At 42.8% G+C, this 27,924-nt stretch overlaps 1 long non-coding RNA gene across 4 annotated transcripts in view; it reads left to right on the top strand.

Annotated features, from left to right (window-relative positions):
* The window catches only part of LOC137215338 (uncharacterized), a 234,144-nt gene that overhangs the window by 168,464 nt on the left and 37,756 nt on the right, over positions 1 to 27,924 (top strand). The window lies entirely within an intron of this gene.

Below are 27,924 nucleotides of genomic sequence, written 5' to 3'. Positions count from 1 at the left end.
TCTAATTGGCTGCGGTGCTGGCCTCAGTACACTAGACAATGCCCTGCAGAGATTAAAGACCATCCTCAGTAGGATCTGATTTAAGCAACTATGCAGTCCACAGAAAGGCAATATAGAACCAGCAGGAGCTTTGAAACAATGGGAGGAGGTTGGCGTTGTTACCCGTGGGGACTGCGCATGGGTTGGGTTTGAGTGCTCTGGAGTCAGGTGAAGTGAGTTCAAATCTTGCCTCAGATCTTGGCTAGACGTTTACCCTGGCTAAGTAAAAAATGGGACCACCTCGAGGGCTGCTTTCACACCTGTTGAGATGATGTATGCAAATAGGATAGTCAGTGTCTGGCGCATAATAAATGCTTCGTCAGTGGCAGCCTCACACGTGCTGATTTGTAGAGATCTTACTCAGTTGACTGTCACTCATTTTGACACCTTATTACACTTATGGAGATGCAAATGCAACTTATTTCAGCTGCGTGTGGAGGCATCACTATTGTTCATCAATTTCTAGTTCTCTTTTTCTTCCTGGATGTATAGGAGACTACTCTTCCCAGCTTCCCTTGCAGCTAAACAGAGCCATGAGACTCGTTCTGGCCAATGAAACGTGAGTGGAAGTGATGTGCACCACTTCTGGTTGAGAGAGTGAAAAAGCCACAGCTAGGGCTCCAGTTTCTGCCCTGCACCAGGATCTGGGGCCACAGGCTGAGGGAGCTGTGTCCCAAGATGGCAGAGCTCTTGTAGCCTGGGGTCCTGAGTGACTGGGTGGAGCACAGCACTCCTCCCCACTACCACCACCACACACACACACGCGTGCGCGTGCACACGCGCACACACACACACACACACGCAAGTCTGGACATGCTATGTGATCATGAAAGAGACAAACCACTGAAAATCTCTTTTATTTACTACTCAGCCCTTTCTATCTTGACTAGTACAGATTCCCAGAATCCAGAGGCAAATTTGATTGGAAACAAATGTCTCCAATTTCTATTGAAATGAAATTCAAGGCTCATAAAATTATGATTGTACCCTTTTGCTTGTACCCTTATTAAGAGATTATAATCTTCTATCTAACAAATACTGATACCATGTTATTCAGAGTGAGGTGTTTTTCTGTAATACTACATGTTCAGCAGTTTTCATTTCTATTGGGTTGTTGTTATTACATTTAGATCTTGGAAACATTCCTTATAGTCCAGTGTGTATCTTACCACAAATCTATCAAATCAAAAACATATATATATATATATATATATATATATACACACACACACAGGTATATAAACTATATATATATGTGTATATACACATGTTTTTTGAGAGTTTTATAACTCAGGCTAAGGGGGCTAATGGTGAATCTAGAAACAGCTGAGTCGGGGGTCTGGTCTGGGGTTTTAGGAATGCTCCGCACAGTTCACCATCTTTGAGAAACTGAGAGGGTTTGCCAGGGAGGATTGTGCATTGGCCCCACCGTGCGTGCAGTAAGGACATCAAGGCTTCTTCCCTCATCTGGAAATGAGACAGAGTGTCCAGCAGGGAAAAAAAAAACCACACCCAGAAATGAAGGAGACTAGAGAATACACTGCTGTCTGGGGCAGTGGTTCTCAAATTTCAGCCTGTATCATCACCTGGAGGTCTTGTTCACGCAGGCAGCTGGGCTCCGCCCTGGAGTTTCTGATTCAGCAGGTCTGGGGTGGAGCTGAGAATCTGCATTTCTGACAAGCACTCAGGTGACAGTGCTGCTGCTGCTTCAGGAGCCACACACTGAGAACTGCCACTCCAGAGCCCTGTTTGTCCAGAGGTGGTCTCTGGATTAATAGCATCTGTATCACCCGGGAGCTTGTTAGGCTGCAGAGTCTCAGGCCCTGCCCCAGACCTCCGTCCCCTCTTCCTTCCTTTATCCTTTTGTGACTTTGGACCAGATCATCTCCCTAAACCTCCTTTTCAAAGGAGCCTAATAACAGGATCTACCTCTTACGATTGTTTTGTATCGTTAATGTGCATAAAATTCTTAGAACAACTGTGGGCATATATTCTCCTATGAAGCTTTTCAAGTCTTGGCTTCTATCATGATTTCTTATATGGATGTCTAAACACAAACTGTGGGCTGTGCTGATGGCTGAACCTGCGAATCAATGTCTCATGTATCTCTGTATCTTGATAGCACTTGGCACAAGTCCTTTGGTACCTTAGATGCTCAGTAAGTGTTGGGTGAATGAATGAACATGCAGGCGTCTGTGTGTTGTCTGTGTGTTCGCTCTACCTTTCAGCGGAAGGAGGGATGTACACACTCAGGTGCTGGGGTGGAGGGAGCTCAGAGCATTGGAGGACCCGAAAGAAGACCAGGGCACTGCAGGAACGGAGGGGGATGGACAGAGAGTTGAAGAGCTCAGAGAGATGGGCGGGGCCAGATCATACAGGGCTTTTCCTACCATATTAAGGAACTGGAAATGCAAACCTCTTTTTCAAATTCAGCATCATGAGCACTCTAACAGTCCTCTGAAGATTCTCTCCCGAAACCGCCTCTGAGGTGCCATATTTTTGAAAACTGTGTTTATGTGGCAGCTGCTGCCATGAAGCTTTGTGTTTTGTGATTACTCCTCTCGCTAACAGCTGTCGGCTGCTTCTAGAACTTTGTTTACCTAATTTGGTTAGGCTGGTACGCAGACAAATGGGCTTTGATATGATAAATGGTCCATGAAAGTGAGAGGAGAAGACACACAGCACTCATTTCCATTCTATCCAGGAATAAATAAAAAGGTTACCAGCTGTGAAACACCACCAGATTAGAAGCAGATTTCTGACTGTCAGCCTGCTGGGAGATAATCTTGTCAGCGTGACCTGCAAAAGTGGTAATAATTTGCAATTATGTACCAGCCTTTCTCTTAGGACACACAAACGCTTTCTAAATATTTCCCTGATGTCAGTGAGGCAGAGATGCTGGGGTATTATCATTTTGCAATTAAAAAGTCATCTTGAAAGGAAACACTTTAATAATCTGGCTCAGGCTGCGCGTTCGGAAAGCTTCTCAAGCCGGTGGTTTGGGGAGGGGAATGACTACCTGATTGTGTTCCCTGGACACCTAAGAGCTTGGTGCTTGCATGTGTGTTTCCATGAGGGCCTCTTTGTTGAATGCCAGAGCAGGCAGCTTTTCCACAAGCTTGCTCGAAGAGGGTGTCTTATTCATGGGCTGCTGAGCAAAGTGTTTTCTTTTTTGGTTGTTGGTTCAAAAACTTTTCTAGAACAGAGACCAGGAGGTTTTGCAGTCACTAATGAGAGCCAGGCCTCTGTGCCAGGGCTATGGCAAGGGCTCCTCTAGGAGCCGCGAGAAATGCAGGTTCTAACCTTGGTTTTGACAACCACTCACATTGCATGCCTTCAGGAAAACCATCTAACTCCCCTGAAACATTTTTTTCCTTTATCTAAAATGCGTATCTTCTAAAAGTGTTGAGAATACCAAACGAGGTAACTGAAGTACAAGCAGTTTGAAAATCACAAAGGGATACACATACCTGGGGAAGGATTTTTATCGTGTTATATGGAAAAGAGGCCTAAGCTCAGGCATTCTGACCCCTTTTCTATGTTGACCCAGATATAACCGCTGCCCCATCATCCAAGTCTGTTCCCCCTCGAACTGGAGGGGCAAGTCCATGGTATACATACTCTCTTTCTCTTCCACTGTTCACCCGTCATAATTGCTGTCAGTCATCATCCCAGAACCCATGCAGAGCTGAGTCTGTCTTGGTACAACACTCTTGACAGCCAATTCAAGCTACAACAGTTCAATTACAATGGTCATCTGAAATGAAATGAAACTGTCCCTGGACCTCTAGTACTTCTTGATAGCTCTTCCAACGCCCCTGCAACTTACAAAGGGAGAAGACTGGAATGACTACGTAGTTACCACCCAGCAAAGCATTGCTTGGCAGAAATATTTAGTCTCTGGGGAGGGTCCCTGGTGGAAGGTGCCAGAGAGTGATGGTCACCCAACGTGGTGTCTGTTTCTCAGCCCTGCTGTCAAGACCTGTATGACTCGTCCTGACCAACAGCCTTTGAACAGAAGTGGCCTGTGTCGCTTCTGGGCCAAAGCATGGAAGATCCTCCTGGCAGCTCTTCCCTGGTTCTTACTACTGAGAAGGCCATGAGTTCCACAGGGCACAGCTACCAGATGGCAAAGTATTCATTATCTCAGGCTGCTGGGGGACAATTTGCTTGGGCTGCTGTAAACAAGGTATCACAAACTGAGTGGCTTAAATAACAGAATCGTGTGATCTCACAGTTCTGGAAGTTAGAAGTATCAACACAAGGTCAAGGAGGTCAAGGTGTCATCAGGGTTGGTTCCTTCTGACGGCTGTGAGGGAGAACCTGTTCCATGCTTCTCACCCAGCTTCTAGTGGTTTGCTTCCAATCTTTGGCATTCCTTGGCTTGTAGAAACATCAGCCCGTCTCTGCTTTCATCTTTACACGGCTCTTTCCCTGTGTGCATCTGTCTCCAAACTTCCCCTTTTTATAAGAGCACCAGTCATGTTGGATTAAAGGCCCACCCTACTCCAGGAGACCTCATCTTAACAAGTTACATGATGACCTTACTACCAAATAAGGTCACATTCTGAGGTTAGGGCATCAATATATGCATTTTGGGGGAACACAGTTCAAACCCAAAACAGTGTTGGCCCACATTGGATATGTTGTATGAGTTAAAAATACACTTCTGTTTTAAGCAACTGAGACTTGAAGGTTGTTTGTTGTATCAGCATTGTCTCACTTGTCCTAATTAACACCATAAGCTTAAATTATATGCACAGTAAGTAATCAACTTGCTCATAGGGGGCATGAAGTTGAGAGCAGCGTTCCTTCTGAGAGGTGGGCTCTCCCAGATGTGAGTGCCTTACAGGTTGGTGATGACTCACAGCCTCACAGAAATGGAGCTTCCTGGTTGGCTAAGTAAACCAGGTCATGCCTTGGACCATGCCTTTAGGCCACGTCTATACCAGGTCCTTCATGCCTCACTTTTAACTTCCTGAGAAGCATCACAAAACAAAGACGGAGAGAAAAGAAAAATACTCTTTTCTTGGGACCAAAGGACAGATAATCCGTGTATTAGCACTATGCCGTCAAAGAAGAGTCTCCAGAGATCTCCTAGTCCAAGTGACTCAGCTGTAGATGAGGAAATTGTCATCTTGACAGGGGAAGGGGCCCCTTGTCCAAGGTCATGGGGTTAATATGAGGCAGAGCTGGAGAGAGGTATTGGAGCACGTGAGGGCCAAATACATTTTTTGGCTTTGAACACTGCTATGTTTAAATGTTTGTATTCCTTCAAAGTTCACGGGTTGAAACTTATTGCCCGAAGTGTTGGTATCAGTAGATGGAGCTTCTGGGAGGTGATGGGGTCATGAGGGTGTTGCCCGCATGAATGGGATTAATGTTCTTATATAAGAGACCCTGCTGAGCTCCCTAGTCCTTCCACTTTGTGGGGATATAATGAGAAGTCTGTGACCTGGAAGAGGTTCCCCTGCCCGACTGTAATGGTACCATGATCTTGGACATCCAGCCTTCAGAACTTGGAGAAATACATTTCTGTTGTTTATAAGCCAGCCAGTCTGCAGTATTTTGTTATAGGGGCCTCAGCAGACTAAGACAAGCAGCTTATACTTCAGCAATGGGAATCAGTATTAAGTATGACTTTCATAAAGATTAACCAGAAAGATAAGTGCCTTGCAATAACAACTGAGCACTTGAAATGTGGCTACAATGAATTGAGGTGTGCTGTAGTGTAAAATACGCACCAAAGTTTGAAGACTTAGTAGGAAAAATTAATAATTTTGTTAATTAGGATCACATGCTGAAATGATAGGTGAGATGAAATATGTTATTAACATTAATTTCTTCTGTTTCTTTTTACTTTTTAGACATATGGCTACTACATAATGTAAAGTTACAATGTGGCTTACAATTGTAGCACACATTATATTTTTATTGGTTACTGCTGACTCAGGGTGATTGTTAAAATGCAGATTCCAGAACCTTGGTCTAAACAAAGTGAATAGAATCTCTGGTTTTGTGGCTCGGGATTAATTTTAAAAAGATTCCCCAGTAACTCTGTTGCAGGCTACATTTTGAGCTTAGAATATGCCACGAATTAGCTAGAGATAGCTGACAGCTTGCCCCTTAAGTTCACCATAGTCTGTACCATTCCCTATTGTCTGTCCTCTAGTCATTGAAGCTGAGCATCCCTTTCCATCATTGTAAGACAAACATTAGCACAAGTGAGAGAAAGATGAGAGGGAAATTTTTTATTTATCTACATCTCAAACTTCGGGAAAAAATAGGAATCATTTTTGTTTCCACAAATACTCCCTCCCATTTTTCTTGAAACACAGAATATGCTAAATGTTTGTTTGGCAGTGCCTGGGGATAGTGGGGATGTTTTCCAGCCTCCTTCATTAGGTTGAAGGAGGACTGGTCTGCCTGACCTCTCTGGCCATGGAAGTTAGAGTCCATCTAACCAAGGTCCAATGGTCCCTTCCCCCTCTGGTACATGTGATTCTGTCTGGATTGGTGAGAAATTATAACTCTTATTTTCCTTTTTTGCTAAGATTCTTCTCTTCTCTTTTACACTGGATTTCTGGGAAAATGAGAGGAAGCCTTAAATCATGTTTGTGTTTTTCTTCCCGTTGTGTATGAGTCTTTGGCTCCAGGTAATGGTTATTCATTTAGAGGAAAAAAGCCTATTTCACAGCCTCCTGGAACTAGGAAAATAGCCTTTCATCATATTAATAAAGTAGAATTAATGAATAAAGAAGAAATATTATCCTGGATTCTTGATTCTTCTTCAGTATACCAACTGACTTCTATAAATTTAGAAATAGTCTGTGAATAACAGCATAATTTCTATTTGATTTTTAATACCATAAGTAGATGTGTGTGTGTGTAGATTTTGAGATTAAAAATTTTCAGATAAAGGAATACTATAAATCTGCCTAGAAAACTTGGTAAAAAGAAGATAATTAAGGGAGAAAATAGAAATAACCTGAAATACCACCATGCAGAAATACTTATAGTGTTTATATTTGTCTGTAACTTTTTTTTACGTATTTTAACTCATATCTTTTTTATGAATGATATTTCATTCCTTTCCCATTTCATTTTCATTTTTTTACACTAACTATGATTTCTAACACTGATATGATACTACCACCACCCATAGTCAGCTTTCCTCAATTGTCCTAAAGCTGTGCTTTGTTTTTTTTTCGGCTGCGTGGAGCAGCTTGCGGGATCTCAGTTCCCTGACCAGGGATTGAACCTGGGTGGCCGCAGTGAAAGCTCAGAGTCCTAACCACTGGACCACTAGGGAATTCCCTCATAGATTCTCAGAAAGGTGTTTTCTGACATACAAATAGGAGTATGCTACACTATATACAGTTTCATATCCTTCTTTTTATCACTAAACATTGTATGGCATGGACTTTTCTCCATATCATTTTTTTTTCAAAAATATAGTTTTAATAGTTGAATAAAATTTGCATTTTTGATGGATTGAAGTTTGAGTCAGTTTGTGTTATATCAGTGTAGGCTAAGAATATGATGTCATTAAAGTTATTCTCTCTCAAAGGATGATGATGTTGAGGATGACACTGATGCTAATTACAACCTCTAAAAAAAGTGCCTTTTCATCTCTCTTTCTGCCAGAGAGTAGGAGTCTTTCTATTCCATTTGGTAGAGTGAATAGCTGCTGACTTTTCCTGTATTTAACATGGAATATGAGGCTGCAGTTTACACTCCCAGATGTTTTCTCTGTAGATCAAGTGCCCCCTCATTACATGATCAGTGGGAGCAGCATAAAACAGGATTTCTGAGGGCAGGATACAGGGGTTTAAATCCCAGCTCCACTATTTGTAGGCTGTGTGACCTGGGGCTAGTTTCTTACCCTCTCTGATCCTTACTTTTCTCATCTGTAAAACATGGATAAAACCCTTTCTGCCAGAGAGTAGGAGTCTTTCTATTCCATTTTGTAGGGTGAATAGTTACTGGCTTTTCCTGTATTTATTATGGAATATGAGGCTGCAATTTATACTCCCAGATATTTTCTCTTTCAATCAAGCGCCCCCCTCATTACCCGATCAGCAGGAGTGACATAAAACAGGATTTTTGAGGGCAGGATACAGGGGTTTAAATCCCAGCTCCACTATTTGTAGGCTGTGTGACCTGGGGCTAGTTTCTTACCCTCTCTGATCCTTACTTTTCTCATCTGTAAAATGTGGATAATCCAGTGACTTCCTCCTAGGGCTGTTGTGTGGATTGAATGTGATGATAAATACAACATCGTAGTGAATTCTAAACAAATAGTAAGACTTCAACCAATAGTGGAAATTCTCCCCCTCGTCATCATCATCCTCATCGTCTTCACATTTTACTTGGATATTTTCTCTCTCGCGCGCGCATGAAAACCTCTCAAAAAGCAGAAGCTCTCCTGTGACATATATCTTGTCTGACTTTCGCTGGGCATCGTGTCCCAGACTTAGGTGCAGTTGCTTAACAAATGTTTATCGATCATTTCGTACGTCTTTTGCCTTTTCTATAAATAGACATTTTTACTTTAAAGACTATGTCCCAGGCATCACTGCAAGAAACAGAGCCATTTTGTACATGGTAGTGGTACAGTCACACTTGATTATTTTACTAATTTATTCCTCAAATACACCAACTAATCTGTCTTCTCACATCGTCATATGCACCCACCATGCACCAGGCCAGAACCGAACGCTGGCAAGCTGGCCCCTGGCATCAAGAAGCCCAAAGTCTAACATCTCTTTTGTGTTGGTGATGTGCTCAGCACTTGGCTAGGCTTCTAGTTTCAGCACAGCAATTTCAAGACTTTATTTACCTGCCAGACTGCTTTTGTTGGTGGGGGCTGGTAAACCTCCTTTGAGCAGCGGTGTGTTTCTGGTCTTAGCAACTTCAGGAATCTCTGAATGAAAAGGAAGTTTAATTTTGTAGGGGAATTCTGTATTTAAATATACGACACAAATCATACAGTTCAGGTATGTCAGTTAAAGATAAATCTGTTAGCCTGATTGGAATTCCCCATTCTTCCTCTCGTTGATACTTTCGCGTCTCTAAGAAAGCGTGCAGTGGTCCAGTTGTCAGTGATGAGATTGGCAGTCTGGTGCTGACACCTGGCCGTGTCGTTGTTGTTGAAGCCAAGTTCGTGTGCCCAGTGCACAGTGAGGCCAAACAAACCGAAATGTTGGAGTTTGGATTGGAGAAAGGATTATTTATTGCAGGGCCATGCAAGGAGAACAGGGCGGCTACTGCGCAAAAGACCGGATGGGTTTCAGGGAAGAAGCTTTTATAGAAGCAACATTTGGGGGGGAGGGCTGCGGGTGTGTGACCCTCCTCTGATTCTCTGGCGGTGAGATAACAGGATGGCTTTCTGGGAATCTCAGCTATCAGCCTCTGGTTCCAACCAGTCTGGGCTTGTGCACAGCCTGAGGTTACCATCCTCTGCCTGGGTGGAGGCCTTAGTTCTGAAGGAAGAACTCAGAGATCCGTATCAGATTTCTCTGCGCAGCTCCCGACCCGCCCCCGGAAGCGTGGGCGCCAGGTCCCATGCTGCACTATTGTTTCTTTCTGCATTTCCTCACTCCCCTAATTAGTAGCTATTTGAATCTGCCCTTTGGAACTCAGGGAAGGTCTAGGAGGCTGAAACCCTTTTCCTACAAACAAGCAATGGGGGACACAGAAAGGCCTTTGTACTTGGGAGGGCCTTACAGGGTCCTGCTTGGTCTCAGCCTGCCCGTTTCTTTTCCTCCCCCTCCACCTCTACCCTTTGATTCATACTATTCTTTCTACTCCTTTCCTTGTATCAAAAATAAAGGCGTTCTCCATGGCCCAATTCAAGATTCACCAAGGAACACTTTTTGACAGAAAAACGAGGTAGCTGCCTCAGGGCTCATGACAACTCCTGTTTGCAGTTATTACTAATTATCTTAACTGTGCAATTAACATCTCTATTTTCTATTTCCTAATTAGGCTAGATAATGAACTTGTGATTTCCATGAGTTAGCCAGGATTTCGGTCCTATCTGAAGTAGCGATCCCCTGCTTTTCTTTTCATCGCCTATAACTGTGAAACTGAAATTTCATTGTACATTTTTACATTTATTTATTTGTTGTCTGTCGTACCCACTAGAAGATAAACACTACGGGAAAAGGGCTTATGTTGAGTTTACTGCTGTATCTCCAGTACCTAAACAGCACCTGGCTCATGGTCGGTACTCAATAAACACTTGTCGAATGAATGAATGTATTTTCAAGAATTGACTAGTGTACAAGATAAAGGTGGCACCCAACCTCTTGTGTGTCTCTTGCTGAAGAAAACTGTGGTGGCAGCAATAAAAGTGAACCCATCCTTTGCTTCTCACAGGTAGCCTATCAGCGAGTCTATAAGTTCTGTGTTCAAAATACATCTTGAACCCGACCCTCTCCATCTCCATTGCTACTGCCCAAATCTAAGCCACAGTCATTTCCCCACGTGGGGAATGGCTTAGTGTCTCTGCATCCTTCCATTTCAACCTGTTCCTCTGCACAGCAGCAAAAGAGATCTTCTTAAATTTGAATTGCATCTTGGCAGTCTACTTAAAATCCTTCAAACCCAAAACTCTCAGAAGATAATCCAAACTGGAACCAAGGTCTTCGAGGCCCAGCACAACTGTCCCTTTCTTTGTTGGTCAATGTCACCTCATGCCTCTCTTTTTTTTGGCCTGCTGTGCTCCAACCACATTGTTTTTCCCTCAGTGCCTGGAATGTGCCAAGCTCTTTTCCACCCCAGGACCTTTGCAGATGTCCCCTCCACCTGGAATTCTCTCCCCCTCAACTCCTTCTCTTTAGGGTAAGATGTCACCTCTTCAGAGATACCTCCCATCATCCCCATTCTGTTAGCCTTTCCGCCAACTGCTCTTTGTTTTTCTCCTTTGCCTGTTTTATCGACTTTAATTCTTGATTTTCCCTTCTTGTCTGCACCACCAGAGTATAAACTGCAGGAGGGGAAAGGTGGTAGCCATAGCTTCACTGTTGTCTGCCTAGTACTGACCACTGTGCTGATAATTAAGTACCAAGTAAGTGCTTGTATTCATTGCCTGTCTATGGCCACTGTAACAAATTGCCACAACTTGGTGACAAAGCAGAGCAAAGCAGATGTATCGTCCTATAGTTCAGGAGGTCAGAAGTACAAAAGGGGTTTCACTGGGGTAGAACCAAGGTGTTGGCAGGCTCTGGATGTTCTAGGGGAGAACCGTCTCCTTGCCCTTTCCATCTTGTAGAGGCTGCCTTCATTCAGTGGCTCATGGACCCCCTTTTTCCATCTTCAAAGCCAGCAGTGTTGCATCCCTGTGTGCCTTTCTTTTCTAATCATATATTCCTTTGACTCTCTTCTTCTGCTGCCCTCTTGCACTTTTAAGAACCTTGTGATTACATTGGGCATACCTGGATAATCCAGGCTAACCTCACTATTTTATTTTTTGAGTTAAATACTCCTTTCTTAAAAAATTGAAGTATAGTTGATTTACAGTGTGTGTTAGTTTCAGGTGTACAGCAAAGTGATTCAGTTAGACATACATATAATATATTTCTATTCTTTTTTATATTCTTCTCCCTTATAGGTTATTACAAAATATTAAGTAGAGTTCCCTGTGCTATACAGTAGGTTCTTGTTGGTTTTCTATTTTATGTATAGTAATGTGTATATGTTAATCCCAATAATCTCACTATTTTAAAGTTAGCAGATTAGCACTTTTAACTCCATCTGTAACCTTAATTCCCTTTGCCATGTCATTTAACAAATTCACAGGTTCTGGGCATTAGAAGATGGACACCTTGGGGGACCATTATTCTGCCTTGAATAAATAAATGGCCAACTGTTCTTTGTGGGCAAGTGGCTGCATTTAAACTTCCTTTGTTGTTTCGTGTGCCTCTACCCAAGGCAGGCCAGTGTGCAGGCTCCGTAGTTACTGTTTCGTGTGCCTCTACCCAAGGCAGGCCAACATTCAGGCTCCGTAGTTACTGTTTCGTGTGCCTACCCAAGGCAGGCCAGTGTGCAGGCTCCGTAGTTACTGTTTCGTGTGCCTCTACCCAAGGCAGGCCAACATTCAGGCTCCGTAGTTACTGTTTCGTGTGCCTCTACCCAAGGCAGGCCAACATTCAGGCTCCGTAGTTACTCTGATAAGCACTTTTTGATTCCCAGATAAACACAGCAGGCTCAGACAGGAGTTCTTTTAATCATCAGCCTTAGGAGAGGGCCCGGTGATCATTAAGGTACTAGGTGAAGAGTTTTTTTAACATCTAATTAAATATCTAATGTTCTTTGTCAGGTATGAGATTTATAGTTGGTGCCCCTGGAATTGGCACGGTCTCTTCTGGAGTGACAAATGTAGGCATTATAAACGTTTGTACCTAAGGTGATTCCAACCAAGGTGATTAATTTCTGGGAGATTAATACAGGGAAGCCGAAGGCCATGTTTTGCAATCAGGCAGACCGCTCTTGGCCCGACCTGGGTTGAATTCCAGCTTTGGAGTGGGAAAAAAAATATGGGGATAGCACTTTCATGAGCCACGTACACATGGCTGCACCCTCCCCTCTGAGGTGAAGGAGTGGAATGAAGTAGTTGTTTTCTGGGAAAAGCTGCCGACACCCAGCCTCCCATAATTTCACGTGCTTTTCTCAAGGACAACACAGCAAAGACATTCCATTGTGAGATGTGTTTCTCTTGGAGGAGACCTCGTGTTAAGCTGTCATAGCTCAGGCTATTTTTAGTGATGGTGTTTTAAAAACTTAAGGAGCCTATCTCCCCTCACCAGGCTCAAGCTCAGGGTTGCTATGCAACAGGCCCATCGTCCTGGTGGCTCTCACTCTTTTCTCCCAGATAGTCAGTGAACTGGACCTTGGCAGAAACCAAGCAATAGGGTGAGGCTGTCTCCCGGGAAGGAAGAGCAATGGCTTTGGAATCTCTCAGACCAGAGTCCTGCCTTCACCTGCTTCCAGTTGTGTGGCCTTGGGCAAATCTCTGTATCTCCCTGGGCCTCAGTTTCACCATGTGTACAATGGGGATGCTATTAGTACCTAACTCATAAGGTTATTGTGAGGACCAAATGTGATTCTACATGTAAAGTACTTAAAACATGATGTTTTGTTATGGAGTCCAAGCTCATACTGATCGCCATATGACAGGTCAATAAAAAAATGAGGTGCTGGGGCAAGGAGTAGCGGCTTTATTCGGAAAGGCAGCAGACGGAGAAGATGGTGGACTAGTGTCCCAAAGAACTATCTTCTCTGAGTTAGGATTCAAGCTTCTCTTAAGCTAAAAGGGGCAGCGGTGTGGCTGGTTGTTATAAACTTCTTGGTGCTGGAATCCTTTGTTCTTGCAGCTGTCCGTGTAGGTCAGGTCACAGTGTTCCTGGAAACCTCCAACAGGACAAATATTATTCTCTGTTCTGCAGCTTTGTATCTCTATATGAATGAAAAGTGTGATAATTTAAAGGTCAAACCTGGGAGGCAGAGCCTTGAGAATGGGCTATCATGTATATTTCAGGTTTGTTCACAAAACAGCATCTAAGTTGCACAAAATTAGTGTGATAAAATCACGTGGGTAAAACTGAGGAAATCCTATTGGTTAACACTTTGGTGCCACCCTACCTCTTCTGTTTATTAGAATCTTTCACAAGATAATTTTCTACAAAACTAAAAATAAAACAACAGCAATGCTAGCAGTTAACGTTGGTGCGCATACGATGAGTACAAATGCACATAATTAGACACTGTTTCATTGATTTTCACAAAGAGCCCTGTGACTTCCCGGCTCTGCTGCCTGAGCATTGTGGAGAAGCCTGAGTTACTCTGCAAATAAGGTCCTGCTGCCTCTCTATGTGTGTTTTCGGGCCACTGGGACAGAGGTCTGGGAAATTCCTTCGTGAGCCATGGGTGACATCTTTAATTCTCATCTAGAGCTGATAGCCTTGCATGTCTGCCCACCAGTAAAAACAAGCTCCCTCATCTGTAGAGCTCTTCACAATTTGTAGAATGCTTTCGCATAGATGATAACACTTACTGACTGCTTAATTATGTGCCCACAGAGTGCTGTTTGCTTTTTAAATGTTTTAACCGCTAACCTTCACAACAATCTGATGGGATAGGTACTATTATTATAGAGAGGGCAAACTACTTAGCTAAGGTTACTCAGCTAAGCACTGCTAGATAGAGACTTTATAATTGGAGCTGTTTCAACCCAGGGTCCACATTCTTAACCATGACCCTACACTCCCTTCCATTTGACATTCACAGAAAGGCTGCCCGATGGACAGGAAAGGTGATTTCTCTCTGTCTTGTATCAGATAGAGAAATAAAGTGAAATAAAACTAAGTGCAGGATTACAATTAGAAGTCAGGTTTTGGACATTTAGAATAACAGTGCTTTGGCTCTTCCATCATGCTCCATTAAATAGACTAGAGGGGGACCGTTTTATAGTCTTTATAAAGGAAAAGGGACACTGCATGATCTATAAGGCTACTTCACATTGCCCATTCGAGCCTTTTCTGGTTTCTCCAATTTAAATGGATGTAATAACAACCCTTGGCCAGCGGGGGCGCTCTCACCATCAGCTGGGCTGTGCCTTTAACACAGTTTTTCAAACTCTAATGTGCATCCAGATCTCTTTGGGACCCTGTTAAATGCACATTCTGATTCTCTAAGACCGAGGAAGGGCCTGGGACTTTGCATTTTCTGGCTAGTTCCCAGGTGATGCCAGTGCTGCTGGTTCTGGGACCACACTCTGAAGAGCAGCTTTTAGTCTAGTGCAGGAGTGAGGGGCTGAAGAACATTTTGGGGGTTGACTGACAAACAAGCACGTACAGTACGAGAAGTTTTTGTTTCCTTTTCATTTTTTCTGTCTTGTTACTTTGATACAGACTCATTAATTGACCAAAATTTGGGTTCTGAGCTTTGAAACAAGGTCTGACATCAGAAAAAGGTCTTTGAATACTTTCTCACACCATGTTAAAAAATAAACTCAAAATGGGCTAAAGACTTAAATGTGAAACCTGAAACCATAAAACTTCTAGAAGAATACAAGCAGTACGCTCTTTGACATCGGTCTTGGCAATGTTTTTTTGGATCTCTCTCCTCAGGCAAGGGCAACAATAGCAAAAATAAGCAAATGGGACTGCATCAAAAAGCTTTTGAATGACAGAAGATATTTGCAAATGATGTATCTGATAAGGGGCTAATATCCAAAGCATACAAAGAAGTCATACAACTCAACATCAGAGAAACAAACAACCCAGTTAAAAAATGGGCAGAGGACCTGAATAGGCATTTTTCTAAAGAAGACCCAGAGATGGCCAACAGGCACATGAAGAGATGCTGGGCATCGCTAGTCATCAGGGGAAAGCAAACTGAAACCACAATGAGATACCACCTCACACCTGTCAGAATGGCTGTTATCAAAAAGGCAACAAATAAGTGTTGGTGAGGATAGGGAAAAAAGGGAACCCTTGTGCACTGCTGGTGGGAATGTAAATTGGTGCAGCCACTATGGCGAACAGTATGGAGGTTTCTCAAAAAATTAAAAATAGAACTGCCACACGATCCAGCAATTCCACTCTGGGTATTTTTCCAAAGAAAACAAAAACACTAATTTGAAAAGATATATGCACCCCTATGTTCATTGTAGCATTATTTACAATAGCCAACATATAAAAGCATCCAAGTGTCCACTGAAAGTTGAATGGATAAAAGAAGATGTGATATATAAACACACTGGAATATTACTCAGCCATAAAAAAGAATGGAATAATGCCATTTGCAACAACATGAGTGGACCTAGAGAGTATTATACCGTGTGAAATTAGAGAAAGACAAATACAGTTTGATTTCACTTGTATGTGGAATCTAAAAAACAAATGAACTAACAAAACAAAATGAAAACTCACTAATGAGTACGGAGAACAAACAAGTGTTTGCCAGAGGGCACAGGCATGGTGGTGGGGGGTGAAAATGAGTGAAATAGGTGAGGAAAATTAAGGTACAAGCTTCCAGTTATAAAATATGTCGTGGGAAGATAATGTACAGCATAGGGAATACAGTCAATAATATTGTAGTAACTTTGTATGGCGACAAATGGTAACTAGAGTTATTGTGGTGATCATTTTGTAATATATTAAAATAACAAATTACTGTGTTGTACACCTGAAACTAATATAATATATTGTAAGTCAATTATACTTCAATTTTAAAAAAAGAAAAGAAAAAGGTCTTTGAAATCACAGGTGCTCCAAAAAAAGAGAAAAAAAAAGAGCAAGAAAAGAAAAAATAAATCCATGGTATATAATCACTATATCATGTGGCCCTGGACTAGGGGAAGAGCCAGAGACAGGAGGCCACAAGTGGAGATGTTTTGCTAGGGTTTCTCCGATTAAGGATAAAACAGGAAGTGTGTGTGTGTGCGTGTGCGTGTGTGTGGGGGAACAGGGAAGAGGGACTGTTCTAGAATAAACACAAGGGGGTGGGGTTATGGAAATGCCACTGCAAAAGATGACAAAAGATCCCAGTGCTAGTACCGATTTTGCCAATAACACTGTGGTCTTCAGGACAACTACTTGTTCTACCTGGTTTGGCATGGCCCCTGGTAAACCACATTTTCCCAGCTCCCATCACATCCTGAGGTCCCTATTTCTAAAGTGACCTTATGTCCTGAGTTTTCTGGAACAACCCTCATTTCAGTACCCTATCTTGGTTTCCAGCTTTGTAGCCAAATCTGCAGCCCCACCTTTTGGTTTTGAAAATAAGGTCATTGTAACTCTTCCCCAGCAAGAACACATAAACAGTTGGTTGCTAAATTGATGCCCTGTGTATCTCAGCGGTTCTTAAGTTTTGGGAGTGGGGAGTCATGGGACTTTTGGGAATTTGGTGAAAGCTACGGATCATCATCTCAGAAAAATGCGCGGAGCCGTAGATATGGAAAAATGTGCATTTTTCTAGGACGTTTCAGATATCCTCTCAAGCCCATTCCAGTGCAGGACCTAATTGGATCTGTGGACTCCAGATTAACAACTCCTGCTGTAGTTGGTGGATGCTGATGTACACCTAGGGCAATGAACTGTCTTTCTATATACAATTTATCAATATGCCACCCACTACCGTAGCAATTATGTTTCTGCCCCAGCTGCAGAGCATAGGTGATTTTTCACCTATGGAGGCAGAGTATATATGGATGGGCTTGTGTGTGTTCTAAACATAAGCAGAGTTTCATTTTGTCAAGTCATACTTTTCCAATTAATATGGTAAGATCGTCTTCTCCACAGACATCGGTTTGCTTGTATGTGAGTTACTCTTAAATAGAATGAGAGAGTCCTAAAAGAAGAATAAGTGGCTTTTCTAATAACAGAACATACATGTTCATAGACTAAGTTTCTAGAACTACAAGGAGCCCTTGAGATCATCTCATCTGAGAGGTGAAAACTCTAATGTCCATGTTATTCAATGAGTGAAATCAGCCTGTTGCATCATTTCAGCAAGGACACATCCTGTCTGTATATGACACAGAAATAGTCTTCGGTTCCACAAAACATGTTCTCTTTGCCACTTTTATTGAACCAAGTGGCTTTTATAGTCTGCCTGCCCTTGTACATATTTTTTTTTTCTATCACTACTTAGAAAATGAAATAGTTCTCTACTATAAGGGAACGACAGAGTCATGTGAGTATAAATAAAAAATCACTTCTACCTCAATCTCAAGGACCAATTTGGGGAGTGTGGCAATGGTGAGAAACTGGATTGCTAGGGCCCCATCTAAAGTGGGTAGAAGCTACACAGCTGTAACAGCTGTGTCCATGAGGAATGCAGATGTATGTGACCCAATCTTCTGACTTTTTCGTAGAAGCTAGAAATGGGGAATTTGCTTGGACATCTCTTACCTTTAAAAATCTTACTATGTTGTTTCTAAGGTTTGTTTGCTTATTTGTTTTTGTTTTTTTTAAAATACTGTGCAGCCCAAAGAAAACTTGTCTGCAAGCCAAATCCTGCCAGTTGGCTGCCGGTCTGTGATTTCTGATGTGGTCCAGGTACGTCATTTCACAGGTCATGATGCTAAGGAGAAAAGTGACATCTGTGTATACTCAGTGAATGGAAGTGTTAGGGATTGAAACCAGGTCTCCTAACTTTCCATTTATTTCGATTCCTCTTGCACTATGCTGTTGCATGAATTTCATTCTCTCTAGCCATTTTGATTTTGTTGAGTGGGTGAGTGAAAAAGTGTTGCTTGCCGTATCAGTAAACAAGGGATATTGCAGCCATCAAGCCGTCACATGACAACCGCCCTGACAGTGGGCCCTGAGGGAGCTCAGGACAGAAACACGATGCCCACCATCAAGTCATCAGCCACTGCAGCCACCCCCAACGGTGCACCCTGAGGACGCTCAGGATGCAAAAACACAGGATGCTGGCCCCAGAGAGCTGAGGTGCATAGCAAAGGAATGATTTCAATGAGCCCAGACTCTTGCATCTTCCCATACATAGAAAACTGCTGAATTCATTAACTTGAGATGTCTGGTTTTCTTTAGTTAACAGTCACCTTTTGAAGTTCTGACTCCCTGGTCTTTGTTGCAAAAACTCCTGTATATCCTGGTTCCTCCTTCATCTCTTCAGAGCTATCCCTCAGAGCTACGTGAGAGGCTGAGTCCTGGGCTTAAGTCCTCAGTTTTGTCCCCCAAATAAAACATAATTCTCAGCTTTTAGGTTGTACAATTTTTTTTTCAGTTGACAAGGGGAGGCAACATCCTTAAATTTAAACTATATGCATGGAAATCTGAATCTTGAAGACATTCTTCAATCAAGTGCCAAAGGTTCAAGGTATCTTAGGTGATATTTAAGTACAGAGCAGTCACGCTATTTCTGGCAACAAGAACAGGCACTAAGAATCCTTAACACAGCTTTCTTCTACGCTCCACCACGGCATGCTGTTCCCTGCAGATAATTTGCCTTAGAATTTACTGTATTTGGAAAGTCATTAAGCCGTAAATCAGTTACTCTCCAGAGCACCAGATACTGGATTTATTCTAATCAAATAGTTTTGGTGTCTGAAACCAGAGGCTCTTGTAGGCTGCAGAATTTTATTACAGCAGAAAACTTACAAAGTAGCTCTTTAGCCGGATAAAATCATTGAAAATGGGTAAGGATTTGTCAGTATTTTGATTTAGGGCTTTAATGTGGTCTGGGGAATCGATAGAGCATGATCTTTTTTGCGGACACTCAGAGCAGCAATGCATTGATTTTTCATAACCTGCATGATGACTCTGGCCAGACATTCAGTCCTGGAGGGGATAAACAACAAAAAAGAAAATTGTAAAGAATATTCCTTTCAAAGGTCAGAATGTGCAAGAATTCATGCAAGAATTAAGGTAAAGGAAAAAGGACCCCTAGCCACTGTTTACAGGAGATGGTTAGGACTATGGGAACAGGTGGGACAATCTTCCCTCTTGAAACAGTTTAATTGTGAAGATGTTTGGTTCATGATTAGAAAAGGCCTTGATTGTAAGATCTTTGGGTTCAGGCCAATCTTTTTCACCAGTGTAATCCAGTCACTCAGCATAGGACCTGGTGCTAAGTAAGTGCTCAATATGTATTCAAGGCCCTTTATTTTTAATTTATTAAGTGCTTACTATGTTTTTTGTGGGGGAGGGTTTCTTCAAACTGCCGGAAAACAATGAGAGTGGAAAGTAGCTTGAACACCACTGATGCAAGCAAGCACTGAGCAGAAGCATAATGTACTCTTCTTATTTTTGGCTGCGTTGGTCTTGTTGCTGCACGCGGGCTTTCTCTAGTTGTGGCGAGCGGGGGCTACGCTTCATTGCGGTGCGCGGGCTTCTCACTGCGATGGCTTCTCTTGTTGTGGATTATGGGCTCTAGGCGCGCGGGCTTCAGTAGTTGCAGCACGCAGGCTCAGTAGTTGTGGCTTGTGGGCTCTGGAGCGCAGGCTCAGTAGTTGTGACACACAGGCTTAGCTGCTCCGTGGCAAGTGGGATCTTCCCGGACCAGGGCTCAACCTCATGTCCCCTGCGCTGGCAGGTGGATTGTTAACCACTGCGCCACCAGGGAAGCCCTGGACATTTCTGATTGCAGCACATCGAGAGGCACATAAAATCTGGTGGTTTCACTTTCTGAAATGCTGAGATTGATCAATGGGTTCCGGTGGTGTCAGCCTGGTCCCTCTATTAAAAAGACTCCCACCAACCTTCCATCCTAATGGTTTGAAGAGTCACTGATGATCTTTGACTAGATACATCATTTTATTAGGAGTCACAGAATGGTAATTTTCCCCCTATCATTTATGCTACAATAATTAGCTGGAATTTACCAGTACTGTTTACTTATAGTGCTTTTTTCTTTTTTAAAAAATTTTGTTGGAGTATAGTTGATTTACAATGCTGTGCCAGCTTCAGGTGTACAGCAAAATGACTCAGCCACACACATACATATACTCATTCTTTTCAGATTCTTTTCTCATATAGGTTATCACAGAATATTGAGTAGAGTTCCCTGTGCTCTACAGTAGGTCCCTGTTGGTTATCTATTCCACGTACAGTAGTGTGTGTATGTTCATCCCAGTCTCCTGATTTATCCCTCCCCACCACCCACATTTCCCCCTTCGTAACCACAAGTCTGTCCTCAATATCTGTAAGTCTGTCTCTGTTCCACAAACAAGCTCCCCTGTATCATTTTTAAAAATAAGATTCCACACAGGAGTGCTTTTTCTTTAAATTTATATTGTTTACTTATATGTATTAAGAACATAATATTTTAAAGAAACTTTACATTTCAACTGAAATTATGAGTTTGATGTGCTGGTATGTTTTTACATAATACATATTAAATTGCATACATGATTTTCTAAAAATAAATTTATTTATTTATTTTTGGCTGCATTGGGTCTTCGTTGCTGCGCGCAGGCTTTCTCTAGTTGTGGTGAGCGGGGACTACTCTTTGTTGTGGTGCGTGGGCTTCTCATTAGGGTGGCTTCTCTTGTTGTGGAGCACGGACTCTAGGCGCTCAGGCTTCAGTAGTTGTGGTGAGCAGGCTCAGTAGTTGTGGCTCATGGGCTCTAGAGTGCAGGCTTAGTAGTTGTAGCTCACGGGTTTAGTTGCTCCACGGTATGTGGGATCTTCCTGGACCAGGGCTCAAACACATGTCCCCTGCATTGGCAGGCGGATTCTTAACAACTGCGCCACAAGGGAAGCCCCCATACATGAGTTTTGACATATCAAAGGCTCATATGTGCACTGCCTGCATCACCTCACACATGCAATGTCTCTCTTTGTTAATAAGGCTGCAGGTAAAGAGAGGGGATGGAGGTTTACAAGTGAGTACATGGTATGATCACATCTGTGTTTTAGATGCACCACTCAAGGGGCTGTGTGGAGAGAAGAGTGGAAAGGGAATTCGATTTTCAAAATGCTTCTCATTCATTATCTGCAAAGTTCAGGTAATTACACAAATAAGATTCCCCTGCTCTGCCTGCAGAAATGTGGTAGCACAGAAGGTTGGACTGGAGAGAATCACAGTATTGAAAACTTCTGATTTCATGATGGAGGCATCACCAGCCCCTCCCCTCCAAACCCAAGAGCCTGTGATTCTGCCTCATCTCATGAGTGTTTTGGATGAATTCAAGATTTAAGAGGCTTTAGGATGGGAAGTAACATCTTTTCATGGGAGAAGAATGTTATTGTGAAAATGCAGATTGAAAGAGACACTGTAGTTCCTGTTGGGGAAGAAGATTTTCCCTCTGCCCTTCTGAGCTCTTCTGGCCGGCCTTGTAATTAAATTGGCATGAGACAGATTAACGGAAGAAAAACCCAATTTAAAGACATACGTATGGGGGCTCCATAAGAATGTGATTCCCCAAAACAAGTGAGGCAATTGAGGCTAATCTGGCATCTGAGAGAAGGAAAAGGGGGTAGGAGTTTGGGACTTCAGACAATTTATAGGAAGATGGGAAAATGTAAATGTTTGGTAAACACGTTTGCCGTCCTATGTAGAGACCATGGGACACAGGGACTTTGATGAAACAGGCCTTGCTGAGTTTCCCGCAGTCAGCCACACCTAGCTTATATTCCTTGTAAGCCGGCTCTGGTAAGGGCTCTCTTCCTGGGGCAGCACCCACACCTCCGTCTAAATTCTTTTAGGCAGTTAAGGGGGAGGAGGCAAAAGCTCTTCCTGAGCCTTTTATTTCTTGAAAAAAAACAGCCTAAAAGAATCCTCATGCCAAAGAGACACATTTTCCAGTGGCAAACTTTGCTCCCCTCCTTTCCTGAAAGACCTCGGTGACAAATCAACTCAGATCTCTCCCCTGCCCTTCTCCAGGAAGCGCAGTGAGCTTGGGTGGCCTATTTTGGCTGGAGACTGTGCAAGTCCCTTTTCTCAAGTCCAGAATGGTCAAGCATGATTGCTCACCATCAAATATAGGAAAAAACTTTACATAGCATCAAGGCCCAGGGTCAAATATGCAGATGCCTTCAGGGACCCAGCAGGTGCTTGAAATCAGTGACGTAGAGCTGGCAGACTAGTGCACCTGACCCTAAGGGATAAACAGTTACTCAGCAAAACCTGCTAGTTATCAAATTTGTCCAAATGGAATGGGCCCAGTGTCTTTAGAGCTCTGTACTTTTTAAGAAAATCTGGAGTCTTTTGGTGTTATCTCACCAATTTTTGGGGTTGATTGTCTCCTTCCCCCCTCCATGCACCCCTTTAAAAAAGCAGATTCTGTGGGGCATACATTATAACCTCTGAATTAGTGTACCTTTCCATCTGATTTTGCAGCATTTCTGACAGAGAGTACCGTACTCTGCTTGATCACCCCCAGAGCCAGAGGGCTCACTACCTCACAAATCAGCCCACTGCACTGTTAGACAGGAAATGTCTATTTTTTAAATTATGATTGTATTAAGTGTGTTTGAGAATTGTGAGAAATCTTTTCCTTGTTTTACCTATTATGATCCTATTGTAGATACTTTTTTTAGTAACATTTTTATTGGCGTATAATTGCTTTACAATGGTGAGTTAGTTTCTGCTTTATAACAAAGTGAATCAGTTATTCATATACATATATCCCCATATCTCTTCCCTCTTGCATCTCCCTCCCTCCCACCCTCCCTATCCCACCCTTCTAGCTGGTCACAAAGCACCGAGCTGATCTCCCTGTGCTATGCGGCTGCTTCCCACTAGCTATCTGTTTTACATTTGGTAGTGTATATATGTCCATGCCACTCTATCACTTCATCGCAGCTTACCCTTCCCCCCCCCCCATGTCCTCAAGTCCATTCTCTAGTAGGTCTGTGTCTTTATTCCCGTCTTGCCCTAGGTTCTTCCTGATCTTTTTTTTTTTTTTTAGATTCCATATATATGTGTTAGCCTACGGTATTTGTTTTTCTCTTTCTGATTTACTTCACTCTGTATGACAGACTCTAGGTCCATCCACCTCACTACAAATAATTCAATTTCGTTTCTTTTTATGGCTCAGTAATAAGGAAATGTCTGTGTTCAACAGAAAGTCCTTATGGAAAAAAAAAACAACAGCAACCAAATGCCTTAGCCTGTAATTCAGGCTTCTTCCCTGCACCCTTGCACCCAGCATGGCACACACCTTAGGAGTCATCCTCTGCTCCCCAGAATGGCCTATCATTGTCTCCTGAATTTACCATCTATCTTCACAACATCAAGGTTTTGCTTACCCACCCCCACTGTCTAGAATCCCCAGGGCTCCACTCTCTGATATTCTAAATTTAATAGCCCATTTTTAAAAGCTAGCAAAATCATGTCTGCAAAAGCAATGCGCTTCATAAAAAAAGGCAAACTGTGGATTTTGAATATGGTTTGAATAGCTCTTCAAGCCAAGCCTGCCTATTTGAACACTTCAAGTCAAAAGCCTGGTTGATTTAAGGAAGGAATACAAAAATGACAAAATGAAATTTGCAGGTGGTTTCAATCCTAAGTTATATATGTATGTTTTTCTCAGTAAGCTGGCCAAACTTTAGATTTATTGGAGGGAGAGGAAAAGTGAGAAACCCCATAATTCGGCTTGGGTATTGGAAAACATTTCCATGAATTAGGTATTGATTCTTGTAGAGAGTTTTTCTCTCGTGGTGGTTAGTGAGCAGTGTGCAGTAGTGTGCCGAGTTGGCACACCCTTATCGCCATTTCCTGCCAAGTCCAACACAGATATCACTAGTGGAGCACAGCATGTTTACCATCAGAATGAAAGCTCCATGGGGGCAGGAACCATGTCTCTCTTATAAAGCGGAGTCTCATTTTTCAGGTACAATAGTTCCCAATGCATCCATCTCACCAGTTCCTAGGAGGACAAAGGGATGGCTGGCAAAGGTGAGATTCAGGCATTGCCAGCTCCCTTGTCCTAATTCCATTTTAATACCATCTAACCTCCAAGATCACCACTTTCTCAGCTGGTGTTTCGCTTGAGAAGACCATCCCATGAACAATTTAAGAGAAGGATGGGCAACGGGACCAGGCTGAAGTGATGAAGCCTCATGAGGAGACAGAATAGTCTAAGGAAGAAATGGCAGCTTGAGATAGGAAACAGCATAAGGTCTTTGGAGACTAGAGACCTGGGTTCAAACCTTTCCATTAAATGGTGGATAAACTTTACATGGCCTGTTGTTTAATTCTGCCAGGCATCAATTTTCTCTTGTAAGTATTGCCAGGTCAATGATTGGAATATCTATCACAAACGTTTGATTAACCCTGGAGGCTAGGCAGGCAAAATAAAATTCCGTTTTGACCTTAGGGAGCTGTGCGCCATTAACTACAAGCGAAGACATCAGAAAGCAGGGATGAGGGATATTCTGGGCAGCCAGAGTTGTGAGGAGTCGGTTGCAGATAGAGTCAATGAGGTGTAGGATACCTCCAGCAAGACGGATACACTATGCCTTGCTTTATTTGTTTTACAGACATATCATTAACTGCTTTAAGGATTAGTGGGGGTAGTTGACCAATGTTGGTCGGCAGGGAGGAAATTTTCCTCTCCCCTTTTAGGTGCTTCTAGCTGGTCTAACAATTAAATTGACACGAGACAGATTAATAGGAGAAAATTAAAAAGTTTAAAAACATGTATACGTGGGGGAGACCCAGGAAAACCGAGTAACTTGCCAAAATGACTGACGCCCTCACGTGAAATACCGTCTTCAGCCAAAGACAAAAGAGGATGTTGGGGGTAGTGGTTTGGGATTTAAAAGGAGAGGAAGGCAATTCACGTGGAGGTGGAAAAGCAAATATTTCGTAAACAAATGTTGGCTGGGCCTGCAGAGACAATGGGATGGAGACCGGACTCTGATCTCTAGGCCCAGCCTAGAATTTCCCCACCACACTTAGCCCACATTCTTTGCAGATATCTGTGGTGATAGCTCTGTTCTGGGAACAGGCTCTCAATCTAAGTTCTTTTAGGTGGTTAGGGGGAAGGTCAAAGTTCTTCCCAAGTCTTTTGGGCCCTGATTGTTTTCATCTCAAAATAATCCACATGCCAAAGAGACATTTTGGGGTGGCAAGTTCTCCCCCACCCAACATATTTGGTTTTGAGTAAAACAGTCAGTTGCTTGAGAAATATGTAAGGATCTACACTTCTCTGTTTTTTTGTTTGTTTGGTCCTTGTTTCCCTTATCTTTATAACCTCATGGGCCACATGATGGATAATTCTGTTTAACAGCCAGTAGCTGCCATTGTATCTGTAGCTGGACTTACTGCTAAGCATAATCTTAGCCGAGTTGTTTTTTTCCTCTAGTTCTTTGGTGAGCACAGGCACTGAGGGCTGTGTGACCAGGAGTTTGCTTCAGTGCATTTCTCAAAGGAAGCAAAGTAGCACTGTGGATGCGACAGGCATTTTCACATTTCAAAGCATTCTTTTGGGTAATTCCAACTCCCACCACTTTGCTTTTGGCAGACACTGTAGCTTCCAAGCATGTGGCAAAACCATCTTTTATTTTCATAAAGCCAGAAGAACGTTTCGTAGCGCTACAACGATCAGCAATTTGCGGTCAGTAAATCCAGGGGTCTTGGACCTGTCATTGGTGGATGGCCACTTCCTCTTGAGGGCAGATTTACCTCTGGAAGCTTCTACCATGGCTGGTGATTTGGGGAGATTGGGAGTGACAAGCCCTTTAAGAAGGAGGAAAGGTGAATTGTTGGGAATAGAGGGAAAGGTATTGGTTGGTGAGCCTCCCGGAGTAGAAGCAGACTTAATTTACTCATTAGAAGCATTTCCTGTAATTAGCTGAAAATGGATTTAGGCTCTATTAGATTAGAACTAGATGAAAAAATTGACAGAAATCTCAAAGCAAGTGAAAGAAATGCAGTTCAAGTACTCTCATTAGAGAGCAAATTATCTTCCCTTAGACAAGGTTCAGCCCTAGACAAGACAGAGAGGAAAGGAATATCACCAGTAATCACTGGTTTCACCACACAATTTTTTTTTCAGAGGCTCATATGTACAGAAGGGGTTCAGAACCAGCCTCCCCCTAATGTGCCACTTTGGCATGTGGATTATTTTGAGCTGAAGTCAGTCAAAGCCCAAAAGGAACAGGAAGAACTTTTTATCTCCCTCTTAACTGCCTAAAACTGCATCAATTTCCTGTATACCTGAAACTAACACAACATTGTAAATCAAGTATAATACAATATAAAATAAAAATTAAATAAAAAAATGATTGTGTATAGAACAGAGAAGAAACAAGGTCCTATTGTACAGCACAGGGAACTATATTCAGTATCCCATGATAAATCATAATAGAAAAGAATATGAAAAAGAATATATATATGCATAACTGAGTCCCTTTGCTGTATGGAAGAAATTAACACGGCATTGTAAATCAACTGTACTTCAATCAAACTCTTAAAAAAGAATTTTGATAGAGGGCCTGGTCCAGGAAGAGAGCTATCACCCAAGATAACTACAAAGGTAGAGGCTCAGTGTAGGGCGCTGGAGGACCTCAGCTGGGCCTGTTTGTTCAGATTCCTCTCTGTGTCCCGCTGTCTCTGCACATGCCATGACGAAGATCTGTTTACCAACCTCCCTGTGAGTTGTCTTCCTTCCCTTTGAAGCCCTCGACCCCCACCTCTTTCTCCTTAGCTCAGGATGGCATATAAGCTTCAGTGTCAGTGTGAGGCTCCCATACGTACAAAATTCCATTTGTTTTCCTCCTGCTCATCTGTCTTATGTCCATTTAATTAGTAGACCAGCCAAAAGAGCCTAGAAGGGTAGAGGAAAATTCCTTCCTCCCCTATGGTACCAAAAGCTGTAGACAAGAAGCCAGAGCCAGGAGCAGGACCAGAAGCTGCTCCCCTCCTATGAGCCCAGTTCTCTTGCCGCCAATCATCTGTGTAATCCCAGCCAAGATGCTGGCCCTGTGTACCCTTCTGTTTTCCCATCTCAGAACCCAGAGCTCTCCCATTTTGTGATTCTGTGATCTCTTTGGGGAGACGCCTATATACCAAAAAAGATGATGGATAATTACGTTATCTTTCATGTAAGATCCAAGTAGCAAGTGTGAAGGAAGGGAGAAGCAATCAGCGGAGGCTGCAGTGATTGTAACTTGAGTGGAGTGGTGGTGGAACCAGGAGGCATCGTAGGCAATGGTACAGAATTTGAGGACCGTCCTGGGTTGAATCCCTACTCTGCCTCAGTGTTCATATCTGTAACATGGGGTGACAGGGCTGCTTTGTAGAGGTAATTGACATCATGTGTATGTATAGAAGTTAGGACAGTTGCTTAACAATGTTACCTAATAGATCTGCCCTACCTTTTGAGCTGCTGAACGTAGCTATGCAGTCTTTGCTACTCCTGCCGTTGAGAGGTAGAGCTAAATCCCCCTCTCCTTCAGT

The sequence above is a fragment of the Pseudorca crassidens genome, chromosome 20, assembly GCF_039906515.1.
Source record: "Pseudorca crassidens isolate mPseCra1 chromosome 20, mPseCra1.hap1, whole genome shotgun sequence".
NCBI classification, from domain to species: domain Eukaryota; kingdom Metazoa; phylum Chordata; class Mammalia; order Artiodactyla; family Delphinidae; genus Pseudorca; species Pseudorca crassidens.
This window is presented reverse-complemented; position numbering and strand designations above follow the sequence as displayed.